Source organism: Leucopleurus acutus (genome assembly GCF_964270905.1).
Source record: "Leucopleurus acutus genome assembly, chromosome: 10".
Taxonomy (NCBI): domain Eukaryota; kingdom Metazoa; phylum Chordata; class Mammalia; order Artiodactyla; family Delphinidae; genus Leucopleurus; species Leucopleurus acutus.
The window spans coordinates 72,526,554-72,540,108 of NC_139153.1; the positions used below are offsets into that span (position 1 = coordinate 72,526,554).

Here is a 13,555-nt window from a genome sequence, read left to right on the forward strand (position 1 = left end):
ACTTCTCCTAATCTGTCCCCCTACTTTTCTCTTCCCCTCCCCCGTCTTCTCACGGAGCATCCCCCAACTAATTTTTTAAAAATGAAACTTAATAAGCTTCTTGCCTACCTTGGCTGTTTCTGCAACAAGTGCATGGGCAATCCGACAAGAAGGCCAGTCTTCGCTTGGGGGGTGAGATGGGGGGGCGAGCAGAGCTGATGGAGTAATTTCAATATTAATTTCTGTCAGAGCCGCCTTCTCGAAGCGCTACTCACTTACAGTACTGCCCTCAGCCTGTAAACAAATATCGCTCCGCCAGGAAACATACTCCCCAGATGCAAGCCCCTCTCCCCAGCAGGGAACCTGGCCCTTCACGCCCTCCCCCCAAAATAGCGTGCTCCCCCACCCAGGGTAGGAAGCTCCAGGTTTCCAGAGCACCAACCCACCACCTCCGCCACCACCCCAGCAAGAAACTTACTCGGTCCGTCTACGCCTCCACCCTCCCTTCAGGAAATCTACTCTCCATATGCATTCAGCCTCCCCGCAGGAAATCTGCTCCCCCCTCCCCCCTTCTATATACATGCACCCCCTCCCTCTCCTCCTCCCCACGCGCCCTCCCCGGCCAGAAACTTACTAGCGAGAAAGCGTGCAGGCTCTCCCGATCCTGGAAACTTACTCCCAGATATAGCGCCCGCCAGCCCCCTTTCCCGGCCCTGCTCCCCTTCCTGCCCTCCGCCGCAAGCAACTCCAAACTCTCTGCATCCAGCCACTCTCCCTCCCCGGTGGAAATTTGCAGCGCGGGGCCGCGCGCGTGCATCCACCCTCCCCTTCAGGAAACTTACTCCCCATCTGCATGCACCGCCTCTCAGCCATCGCTTAGAGGGAAGGGGGTGTGCTAGGGAGACAGAAATACATATGTATCTCTCGCCCCTCCCCCGGCCGCAGCCCACTCGGGGCCGAGCCGCTGTAACCTGGCCTTACCTTTTGCATTGCTCCCCACCCTCGCCCCCTCCCTTAACCCTCCTTATCCGCTTCCCGGCGCCCCCTTTTTTCACCCATTACCCACCCCTAGCAACCGTTCCCAAGCTCCTCTCGGCCTTTTTTTTTTTTAATCCAGGATGCAAATTCCTCCCCTGTCAGCAAATCGACTGTCAAATTATTTTCTTGCAAAAGGAGAAAGGCGGGGTGGGGGGGGAGCAGAAGCAAAAAGGAGGGGAGGCGGGGGAAGGGAGAGAGAGGGACAGAGGAGGGGAGAGATATCCCTCCGCAGAGCTGGGTCTGGCCGCGGGCGGGGAAGCAGGAAGTAAGGTGTCCAGCGTCGCGGCCGGCGGGTCCTCCGCCGCGGCCCCCGCCCGCGCCCCCTGTCCCCCGGGGCGCCGCGCTTTGGCCGGCGCGGGCCGCCCGGCGCATTGTTCGCAGCCTCCCTGGCGTGCGCTGCCGACCTTATCTGTGTGCTCTGCCTGTACGTGAGGTTGCACCTTTTGTAGGCTGGCGAGACTCTGGACATGGATGGGGCAGGGGGCGCGGACCAAGTTGCGGCCCCGCGCGGGACCTGTCAGCCCCGGGGTGTGGCCGACTCTCTGGCAAGGCCGGAAAATCGAGGCCCGGGAGAAGGTGGCGTGGTCGGGAAGCTGCCGCCTGAGACCCGGACCAGTGCAGGATTGTTTCCTGCGTAGCCGTCCCGGTTATTGTAACGCGCTTTGCAATCTAACGACTGGGGTTTGGGTTTTATGTTTATTTTTTAAGGGGTTGCAAAGATGCCAAGGTCTAGGTGGGCTTCGGGGAAACGGTCTGCGCCTAGCCCCCGCTGCATCCCGGCTTCTGTGGGGCTGGGAGAGAGGCTGAGGCTCCCGGGAAGGGGCTTGGAGGTTCGCGAAGCGCGCGGCTCCATCCCTCCGCCCCGATGGGGGCGGGGAGGGGGTGCTGCAAACGGCGCTGGAACTGCATCCCTCTGGGGAGGGGTCTCCATCTCCGCGGCGCTGAAGGCCGGGGAGGGAGGTTGCCTAGGAGAGGGGCCGGAACCGGGCGGCGGAGGGGAGGGGAAGGGGCGCGGGTGCCGCCGCGGCGCGCGCCCGCCCCTCCTCGTGCGCCATGACTGTGGAACGTGGTGCCGGGGAGGAGGGCCGGCCGCCGGGGGCCGCCTGGGGCCGCTCGGCATTGGTGCGGAAACCCGAGCAGGGAGTCGCTCCTCGCGCAGTCTCCTCCTCCTCTGCGGGGGAAACCGCTGCACCTAAACCGAGAGCAGCTGCGAGCAGGGGGCAGGGCGCGGGCTGAAAGGCAAGCCAAGGGTTCAAACCTCGGCGGCGCCATGGGAGCGAGAGCCCAACAGCCCCCTGGTCCCTCGAAGGCGCGGCCGCCCTTCGGTCCAGCCCGGGACGCCAGCACTTCCAGGCGGCTTCTCTGGTCCAAGGAAACGTAAACCAAAGATGGTTGGGCTTAAGCAGACTACCTCGGGCCGGGTACGGGGCATCTATCTTAGGGAGGTCCCACAAGACAGCGAGTGTTTTTTGCTCAGGAGAAAGTTAAACCATGTTTTTTTCGGTATGGGAAAATCGTTGTGCCCCTTACCCCAAATCTTCGCGCAGTATAAATAAGGTGCTCCCTCTACACAGACTTTCGCCACTGTCCCCTCACCCCACCCCCACTCGGGCACCGGGTGTGGACAGGGCGGGGGAAGGCTATATGGGAGCTTAAAGCATGAGGTCATGGACGGAGGAGGCTGCTGCCAAAAGCGGCCGAGGTTTTTGTGTATTTTGAGGGGTAACGGTTCTCCATCTTAAGCAGTGTTAAGTTCTCCCGCACTACCCTACGAATTCTGGGGCACCTGGACCAGAGAGCCCCCGAAAGAAGGGGGGGCTCTGCGCTGTTTGGCTCTTTGAGCTTTTGGCCGGTGCCCTGCCCTTTATGGGGCCCTTCCACATAAGCAAAGAAAGTCGAGGGACAGCGCACAGTGTCGTGGGGTTTGAGAAAGACTCAGATGCTCGGCTCCGCCCCCCAGCGCCACTTTCCTCAGTCCTCGGTCATTTTCCAACCCGATTGCTTTCTACGATAGCCTCCTGCCCCTCTCCGACCCATTCTTCCCAAGTGGCTAGAAGAGTCTTTCTAAAACTCCGGACTACCCTCCTTCAAACCCCTCCCAATTGCTCTTAGAATAAAGCTTTGAAGCCCCCCCGCGATTTCGCCCCTACAGACCTCTCCACTCTCACATCTCCTCCTCCCATACTGTAAGCCGGGTTGTGCTTTGTTCTGTTGTCTGGGCCTGGGGTAACCCTTCCTCCTCCACCTCTTCTTACTAACTCCTGCTAGACCTTCAGGACTTGACTCAACTGTCACTACCTCCAAGAAGCCTTCCTAAGTATACAATCTCAGCTTTAACTCCCTCAGGGAAAAAAGACCCACCCTCGACCTCCGGGCAGCCGGACTTTGCCCGGAGCTGGCCGCAGTAGCGGCCCTTTTCCAAGCGGAGGAGGCATAGCCAAGCTTGCGCGCCATCACTGACTGGGGGCCCCACCTCCTGGGAGGGAGTTGACTAGGACAAAACCTCCAAACACCCTGCTTCCGCAAGAGACCTAGGAAAAGCAGCGCAGTACCGCCCAGAAACCTCAGCCCCTACACCTCCCACCCCCCAGCACACACCCACACTCGTAATGCAAGAAGAGGTCTTTTCATCTAAAACTCCTCCCTGGGGCAGATAAGAAACCTGAGGCTTGAAGGGAGTAAGTGACTTGACCAGGGTCAATGAGGAAATTGACACCCTGGTCTTTCTTGGTCCTAAACTAGAAGGAAGGATTTGGGACCTAAAGCCTTGCTGCCGCACAGCCAAGGACGCCTGCATCACCTTCAAAGGACCCCTACGTGCTTGGCCCACTGCCAACAGAGAGGTAGTAAGCCTAGTGGTTAGTCGTGCAGGCTCTGACCTTAGGCAAGTTACTTCACCTCACTTGGTTCAGTTTCTTTGCCTCTAAAATCAGAATAATGGTACCTGCAGTGTACTGTTATTGTGAGGTTTTAATGAGTTCGTGTATGTAAAGGCCTTAGAACAGAGGCACGTTCTTGATTATTTGTGAGTGGGGTTATGTGACCCCTCCCTTCCCAAAGACTCTAGAAAATCAGAGCCCCAGAGTCTTTACTTAGCATCAAAAACAACTTAGGGCCTAATAAACTGGGAAAGCACCCATAAATGTACAGACAGTACATACAAAGACCTTAGTTAGCCCATAGATTCAGCCCTTGACAATGCCTATGCTTGAAGACAACTCCAAATCTGGGAGCACTGGTTCTGGACTCTTAGAATGAGTGTCAGAGGGAGGATAGCTAAAGTTAAAATATTACCTTAGATCTCTGAAATCAGAGTCAAGCTGAAATAGTCTCATCCTGGTGCAAAACCTGACTTATGACCGAAGCCCTCCTAGGGCTGCAAAAATTGTAAGGGGATTATTATTATTACTATTATTATTGTCATTAAATCCTAGTTTTCCCATTCTCAGCACTTACCCCATGGTAACAGAGGGGTTTTCTTTTTAATGCAATTCATTTTATTGGAATTGGTTTAATGCATTTACATGGTTCCAAATTCAAATAAACATTGAGAAGTCTCCCTCCCACCATGTCTGCTCCCCACCGGTTTTCCCTCTATGGAAGGTCAGAAGACATGTTCAACTGTTTTCCAGCTGAGGTCTCGGGAAGAATTCCTTGGATGCCTACTTAAATTTTTATGTCCAGGGCTTCCTTCTCCAATCCAGGCAGAATCAACACCCTACTCCCAACCTCCCCACCCCTTCAGCCTCAATCCTACACAAGTTGTAGTAACAATGATGAGCCACAATTCCTGAGCTACTGACAAAAGCAAACAACCATTTTGTGATTCTTTCTCCTCCTTTATGCTAGGAATAATAGCTAAGGTTTACTGAGTGCTTTCTATGTGCCAGTCACCGTGCTAAGTAGTAGACATGCGTTCTCCTATTTAATCAGCCCCAAACCATCATCATTAACCTTATTTTATAGACGCAGACAGAAGTGCAGGATCAGAGAGATTGTGTAACTTGCTCCAATTTGCACCCAGGCCAACCTGAGCCCAAACCCTCTCTCTTAACCACTAGGCCTCTTGCCTCTCTGCAACACAGGGAAAATTCTGGTAGCCTGAAGGGGAAGGAGTAGAATGGAGTCTTTGGACTTAGGCAGGCCTTAATTCAAGTCCTGGGTCTGGCCCCTACCAACAATGAGAACTTGGGGAGGTTTCTTAACCTCTCTGAGCCCTAGTTCACCCACCTGTGTACTGGGACCATACATTCTTCATTGGTCAAATGAAGTGAAAGTCAAATGTGTGTAAATAATGGTTTTTAAAAGGCGTAGTAAACCAAATGCAATGTTTAGATCCTGTGTGGCTCTGATGTGAATAAACCAATTGTTTAAAAGACTTTGAGATAATCAGGGAAATAAAATGTGGACTTGATATAGATGTTAAGAAATGGGACTTCCCTGGTGGCACAGTGGTTAAGAATCCGCCTGTCAATGCAGGGGACACAGGTTAGAACCCTGGTCTGGGAAGATCCCACATGCTGCGGAGCGACTAAGCCTGTGCGCCACAACTACTGAGCCTGCGCTCTACAGCCCGTGAGGCACAATTACTGAAGCCCGCACACCTAGAGCCTGTGCTCCACAACAAGGGAAGTCTTGTTGCGTAATGAGAGGCCTGCGCACCACAAAAAAAGAGTAGCCCCCGCTTGCTGCAACTAGAGAAAGCCCGTGTGCAGCAACGAAGACCCAATCCAGCCAAAAATAAAATTAATTAGTTAATTTTTTTAATTAAAAAATAAAAGAAATTATTAATTTTGTTACATGTGATAATGGTATTGCGGTTAAATTTCTTCTTGAGTTCTTATCTATTAGAATGCATAATGGGGAGTCTGGGGTGAAAGTATGTTTAGGATTTATTTTCAAATAATCCAGCCCCCTCCCCAAAAAACAAAAGATAAATAAAACAAGATTAGCAAAGTATGGATAATTGGTGGAGCTATCTGTTATACTGTTCACTCTACTTCTGCTGAATGTTTAAAATGATTCAAATAAGTCTGAAATAAATTTAAAAGTAAAGTAATTCTATTTTAAAGCACTGAAATTTAAAATGATAAGGCTTATTCAATTACTATGAAATGTTATCAGTAACTATGAAATTTTTTAAGTAGTTTGTTTTTATTGTAATTAGTCTTCATTTTTTATTTCTTAGTTTACACTTTTTCAGTACTGTTAATTAATGAAAACAAACTATTTTATACATTTAAGTGATAACAAACATATGTGCATAGATAAATGTATGTCTGTATACACACTTTTAGACAGATACACATGGATATATGTATTTGTACGCACATAAAACTTGCCTGTGATCTAATTTGTGATAAATATTTACTATGAAATTTTTTAAATTGTTGAAATACAGTACTGGCTTATAGTAGAGATGCAAAAATGGCAATTTTGTTACTGTGAGACATTCAGAGCAACACTTATGTCTGGCAGGTAAATCAGGGAGGGGGCAGAAATGAACACTGCAGAGAGCAAGGTGGACATATCATTGTTAAGGACACCACTCAGAGGACAATGTACAGGAAGGAAAATGGCAGGACTGGGTGATGGAGGAAGAGGCAAATTAAAATTGGGAGCCAATTTTCCCTGAGAATGTGTCTCCACAGAGCTGCTTCAAAATTGCATGGATTAAGAATCTGATGCACTGGGCAAAATTCTCAACTCTGTGCTTACCAGTTCTGTCACCCAGTCCAGAACTGCTCTGAGTTTCTTCATTTGTAGTTTGGCTATAAGACCTCTCAGGCTCCTTCCAGCCATGCGGACTAGAAGTCTAAGCAATGCTGTTGCTTTCACAAGAGAAGGATCATTTCTGAGACCACACTGGTTATTTGCCTAACTCAAGAACAGATCAAAACTGAATGGAGGGCTTCCCTGGTGGCGCAGTGGTTGAGAGTCCGCCTGCCGATGCAGGGGACATGGCTTCGTGCCCCAGTCCGGGAAGATACCACATGCCACGGAGCTGCTGGGCCCGTGAGCCATGGCTGCTGAGCCTGCGCGTCCGGAGCCTGTGCTCCGCAACGGGAGAAGCCATAGCAGGGAGAGGCCCGCGTCCGGCAAAAAAAAAAAAAAAAAAACTGAATGGAAATGGAACTGTAGCCAATTCACAACCAAATGAAATGTTTCAGGCCCAGTGAACATTCTGTGTACTGTTCTAGGAATAATTTTTCTGTACTCTGGATTTAAACAGCTGGAATTATTTTTTTCATATGACCCCCTTTTGAAATGCAAGTTTGTCCTCCTTGAGAGAAAATTTGCATTTCAGAGAAAAGATGAGACAGTATATTTGGTAACTCTTCAAAGAAGTGAACCCTTCCGTATAGTACTTTACATTAAAGGTGACTCTTCAGGAGCGCTTCTTAAAAACAGGGAAAACTGGAGGCATGGAGAAATGGGGGAGAAAAGGCATGGAAAGAAAATCCCAACTTTGCTTCCTGCTCTATCCAAGGCTCTGAGAGGCAACATGACCAAATCAAGGGACTGTGAGGGTAGAAAAAGTCAGTGGGTGCTTTAGAAATGAGTGATGGATGTCACTAATGCAGTTGTTGAAGAAAGCTCAGTGGTCAAGCACCAATAAGTCTGTGGCAAGTGCAAGCAGTGAAACACTATAGTTGTAGAGTATTTCTCAAACTCATGTTTCTTTGCCACCCCTGAATTTGTAACAACCAAAGCAATGAAAGCAAAAAGTCCTGGCACAGAAGAGCTTATGGGACTCCCATTTTGAAACCAATAAGATAGCATAATTTGTTGACTGTCACCTCAACCCCCAAGTCTGTTAAGGACGGTGTTGAGAGAGCAGGCCTTACTCAAGACAGGAGGCCTAACTGGTGTTTGTTTAGTAATACTAAGAGATCACTATCTCAGGCAAGTTTCTAGCCAGAGAGAGAAAGGCTATGAGAAAGCTCTCGGTTTAAGTCTTATTTGGAAGAGAGGGAAAACAAACAAGCAAACTAGGATAGTAGATTCTGTATCCAATACAAAAATCAAAAAGCAACTCAATGGTTGAAATCACTGCTAAAGCTTCCTGCACCCGCCCAGAAGGCATGCTTGGGAGTCACACATTTCAACTACGGTACCAGCGCATGGTGGGTAGTGCTCAAGGGCTGTGGTGGCCCCCGCTGGTTCCCAAATGAGTGGCTTTGTTCCATGTAAGGGTGAGGAAGACAGAGAATAAGTGAATTTCCTACTGCAGATGCAAATCTATTAAAAAGTTTTAAATTGCAGAGTGTTTAAACCTAAGTATAGATAACAGCTACTTTTCCAGAACCCCTAATGGAGTCACATTTTTTTTTTTAAATGGGAAGGAGAACCATTAAGACCTTGTATTAGAAAAGATCCTGGCAGGAAATGGGTGGCACACTCAACAGGTAACTGAGGAGCATTTATGGTAAGTACTGTTTACAATAGTGTGCAGTCAGGGCAGGCTTCGTGAATGTGCAGCTTGTGTGGTCACACAGGACCCTGCACTTAGAAGGTCCTGCACTGCTTAATTCCTTGCGGTCGCCATCTTGAAATCCATTGTGGTTTTTGAATAAAAAGTTCTGCATTTTTATTTTGCACTGGACCCCACAAACTATGTAGTTAGTCCTTTGTGCAGGGCTAAGGGAAACCAGCAAGGGATGGTATAGGACCAAAGAACTAAAAACAGTGTGGAACCTTTACCACCCATAAGTCAGAAAGGGCAAGAAAGAGAAATACCTGGAATGGAGGAAACGCTGTCTCTGAAGTTATGGCTGTGACTGTAGCTGTAGGAGAAGGTCACACAACACAAGTGACGGCCTTCTGTAAGAACACAACACAGAACACAGCCATAGTCAACCCACAGCCTGCAGAGAGCACAGGCAGGTGAATAGCTACCCCAGCTTCTCTCTGCCCCTGCCCTCTGACCTCCTATATGTGCCTCCCATTGGCTGAACCCTACAGGAAGCCAGGGGCTCTGGGAGCCTGTTGATGAAATCAGTGGAGGGCAGCCTGCCAGGGCATAGGGTACAGTGGAAAAAGGTAAAAGTGAATCTGGAAAGGGCAGAGAATAGCCAGCTCAGGACTTTGACCTGAAATTTTCAGGATCATGGTTAAGAGTAAATAACATGAAAATGGAAAATTCAAACAATGAATTTCAGTAAAGGACTCTGTATTGATTATTAAAGGGTAATCATTTGGTATGCATCATGTACAAGGTTTTACATACTTTCAAAGGAAAAACAAGATGATCCAAGAATTTTCAAGAAAATTAGATGTTTGAAAGAGCCATCATTAAGTGAAGAGAGAAGCCTGGGATTTCAAAATTTTTAGAAACATTCCAGGCCCCAAAGTCAAATTTTGTAGGTAACACCCCACTCCCCTTCACCCTTAGGCCAACATCACAACAAAAAAGTACCTTTGACAGGCACAGCATCCCAAGAATTGCAAGGACCACTAGGGCAACAGCAGCTAAATAGAATGTATTCCAACCAAGGATTTGGGTATAATTAAATATTTGTAGATACATTTCACACATGAGGAACATTGAAAAGCTTGTACAAAGGGAGTTCATTATGCTGCTTTGTAACTTTCTCTTCTGACTACTCAATTCCTCTGAACATTTTAATACTATTCAGATCACCTTCCAAAAAGTACGTATCACTTATTAATTCACATGCCACTCAGAGTTCTTAACTATGTAGTTACAGGCTAAACTATATTTTTCCTTTATAATTTCCTTGAAAAATAAAGATTTTTGCTGCAAATGTGAATAAGATTGCAGGGCCACATTTCATCTTTTTTAAAAAGTTGAGGTAAAAGTCACAGAACACAAAATTAATCATTTTAAAGTGCATAATTCAGTATGCACTGAATTGTGTAATTCACAATTCACAATGTTGTATAATCATCACGTCTATCTAGTTCCAAAACATTTTTATCACCCCAAAGGGAAGCACCATACCCATTAAGCAGTCATTCCCCATTCTTCCCTCCCCCTAGCACCTCACAACCACTTATCTGCCTTCTGTTTTTAGGTTTACCTATTCTGAATATTTCATATAAATAGAATCATAAAATACATGACCTTTTCTGTCTGGCTGCTTTCACTTAGCATAATGTTTTCAAGGTTCATTCATGCTGTAGCATGTGTCAGTACTTCATTCTTTTTTATGGCTGGATAATATCCCCTTGTGTGGATATACAACATTTTTTAAATCAATTCATCAGTTGATGGGCATATGGGTTGCTTCCAGCTTTTGACAATTATAAATAATGCTGCTATGAACATGAGTGTACAGGTACTTATTTGAACACCTATTTTCAGTTCTTTTGGTATACACATAGGAGTGGAATTGCTGGGTCATATGGTAATTCTATGTTTAACTTTTTGAGGAGCTGCCAAATTGTTTACACAGCCTTTTTAAGGGAACTCTGAAATCCTTTTAGAAGCACCCATTTTACAACCACTAGATATCATACCTAGAGTAACTAAGCCCATTCTTGCCTATAAAATAAAACACATTCCAAAAATTTTTCTGTGTGGGAGATACTCTAGTTAGCAATTGACTTGAGTTCTTAAAATTTATTTAGGTTATTGGTTTATAAAGTAATACATGCTCATTGGGGAAATTTTTAAAACAACACTAAGAGTCAAAAAGAAAATACAGATCACTTGTAACCCACTGTGAACACTTACACACACACACTTTTTTTTTTTTTTTTACAAAAATAGCTTATCAGAGCACTTATCAATAAATCCAGCCTGAAATAGAAAATGAAATTAAGTCAAAGAAGAAAAACAACACAGTAAACCTGTGAATGGTAACAATTTCACATCAGAAAGCACACTTACCTAGTTTTTTCAGTTCAGCCTGTTGCTGTAATAACCTGAAGCATGATTGTATGTTTGTGTAGGATAATTACCTAGTAAATCAACTCTGACTTTGAGTTACTGAGCCTGCATATAGAAGGTGTGGTTTTGGTTTGTTTATTCTTGTTGTTTTTTTTAATCTATTTATTTGACTTAATAGTATTTGTTTTCTCCCTTGGAATTGAGTTGAGGAACACAGAATTTTGACAAACTGTCTCTTTCAGATGGATTCAGAGGTCCTACCTAGATATAGGCTCTCTTTTACATAAATTTATTTATTTTATTCATTCATTCTTGGCTGTGTTGTGTCCTCATTGCTGCACGCAGTAGGCTTTCTTTTCTTAAATCAACATATAGTAAGTAAAATTGACATTTGTGTGTGTACAGTCCTATGTGTAAACATCACCACAATCAAGATGCAGATGGTTCTATCACCTTCACCCTAAAAAATCCCTTTAGAGTTCCGCTCTCCCCCCATTGTAACCCCTGGAAATCACTGGTCTGTTCTCCATTACTCCTTCACTTGGCCTTCTTCCTAAATGTCATAGAAATGGAATCATAAAATATACAGTCTTTTGAGACTGGCTTCTTTGACTCCACATAATGTCTTTGAGACTCATTCATGTTGCTACATGTAACGATAGTATTTCATTCCTTTTTATTGCTCAATAATGTTCATACTCTACTAGCAGTAATATTTATTGCTAAATAGTATCTTTTTCTTTTTTTTTTTTTTGCAGTATGCGGGCCTCTCACTGTTGTGGCCTCTCCCAATGCGGAGCACAGGCTCCGGACGCGCAGGCTCAGCGGCCATGGCTCACGGGCCCAGCTGCTCCGCGGCATGTGGGATCTTCCCGGACCAGGGCACGAACCCGTGTCCCCTGCATCGGCAGTCAGACTCTCAACCACTGGGCCACCAGTGAAGCCCCTCTAAATAGTATCTTAATGCTAAAGAGTATGAATGTACTCAGTTTATCTGTTCACCCATTGAAGGATCTTGGGGTGGTCTCCACTGTTAGGTGATGATTAGAATAAAGCAGATATAAACATTCATGTGCAGGTTTTAGAGCGAACATAAAATTCATTTCTCTAAGGTAAATACTTAGGAGGGGGATCATACCATATCATATGGTAAGTATGTGTTTAACTTTATAAGAAACAGGCAAATTGTTTACCTGAGTACCATTTTATATTCCAAGCAACAAATGAGAGTTCCAGTTGCTTCACAACCTCGCCATCAGTAGATGCTGTCAGGCTTTTGTTGCTATTGATTTTATTTTCATCCTAATAGCTATGTAGTAGTATCTCATCGTGATTTTAATTTGCATTTTCCTAATAGCTGATTGTATTGACCATCTTTTCACGTGCTATTTTCTCTTTGGTGAACGTACATAGACGTTTAAGTCTTTTGCCCCTTGCCTTTTTTTTTCCATCTAGCAAACTACATATCTCACCTATTTATTTTACTTATTGTTTGTCTCTCCTATTAAAATGTAAATTCCATGAGGGCGGGGGTTTTAGTCTGTGTTGTTTTTGCTCTAAGGGCTATAACTGAAAATGCATGTAATTTACCTATCAACTATAACAGTGCTTCATACATTGTAGGAAAACTACAATACTATTTGTTGAATAAATGAGCATTTATTGCATACTTACTATGTGTCAGGGACCATTCTAAAAGCATCCTAATATTTTCAGATTTTGTTAGTGTTGTTGCTATTTTATTATTTCATCAATAATTTTTATTTATTCTTTACAAGTCTTTAATTGTTCAACAAACACACTGAGTGGTTGCTACCTTCCAGTTACTATGCTAGGGCTTAAGAATAAAGTGAAACCTTAGGAGGTTTAACCTTAGGAGACAGGTTGATATTGTAAAATAAGAAAGGTGCTGTGATAAAGATATGCACAGGAACCTGGCAAAGCACAGTGGGGGAATACGGAATTCATATTCTTAAGGGTCAAGGAAAGCTTTCTAAAAGAGCTGATCACTTAAATCAAACTGAAGTGAATAAAATGCTTAGTTTATACTTTTCCTATAATATTAAACAGAATTAATTTTAAACCTCGATTACTTTGTTCCCATCTACAGTAATGTAAATTATCCGGAAAGCACTATATTTTAAAATGGCATTGAAAACAAACAAACAAAAGGCATTGGTCTTTGTTTCGTATCAGGATAGGTACCTTTGTTTTAAGGATTATAACAATTAAACTATAACAAGATGTTCTTCTCATTTTTTATTGGGTTGTTTGTTTTCCTACTATTGAGTTTTAAGAGTTTTTCTAGATACAAGTCCTTTGTTGATATGTGACTTGAAAATATTTTTCCCCAGTCTATAGCTTTTCTTTCTCTTAGTGTCTTTCACAAAGCAAAAGGTTTTCATTTTAATAAAGTCCGATTTGTCAATTTTTTTTCTTTTATGAGTTGTGCTTTTAATATCAAGTCTAAGAAAACTCCCTGATCCCAAGTCATAAACATTTCTACTATTTCTTCTTCTAAAAGTTGTATAGTTTTACATTTTACATCTATGATCTATTTTTGAGTTAATTTTTGTATAAAATGTGAGACTGAGGTCAAGCTTTTTTTGCCTTTAGCTTTTCGTGGCATACTTTTGCATATGGATGTTCAGTTATTCCAACATCACATATTGAAAAGGCTAT

The 13,555-nt window shown here is 44.8% G+C and overlaps 1 pseudogene across 1 annotated transcript in view; it reads left to right on the top strand.

Moving 5' to 3' along the window:
• The first annotated feature begins 2,070 nt into the window (after positions 1 to 2,070).
• The window catches only part of LOC309967635 (small ribosomal subunit protein uS3-like), a 27,130-nt pseudogene continuing 15,645 nt past the window's right edge, over positions 2,071 to 13,555 (top strand). The window contains exon 1 of the transcript in view: positions 2,071 to 2,139. The product of the transcript in view is annotated as a small ribosomal subunit protein uS3-like (transcript). The remainder of the gene's footprint in view (positions 2,140 to 13,555) is intronic.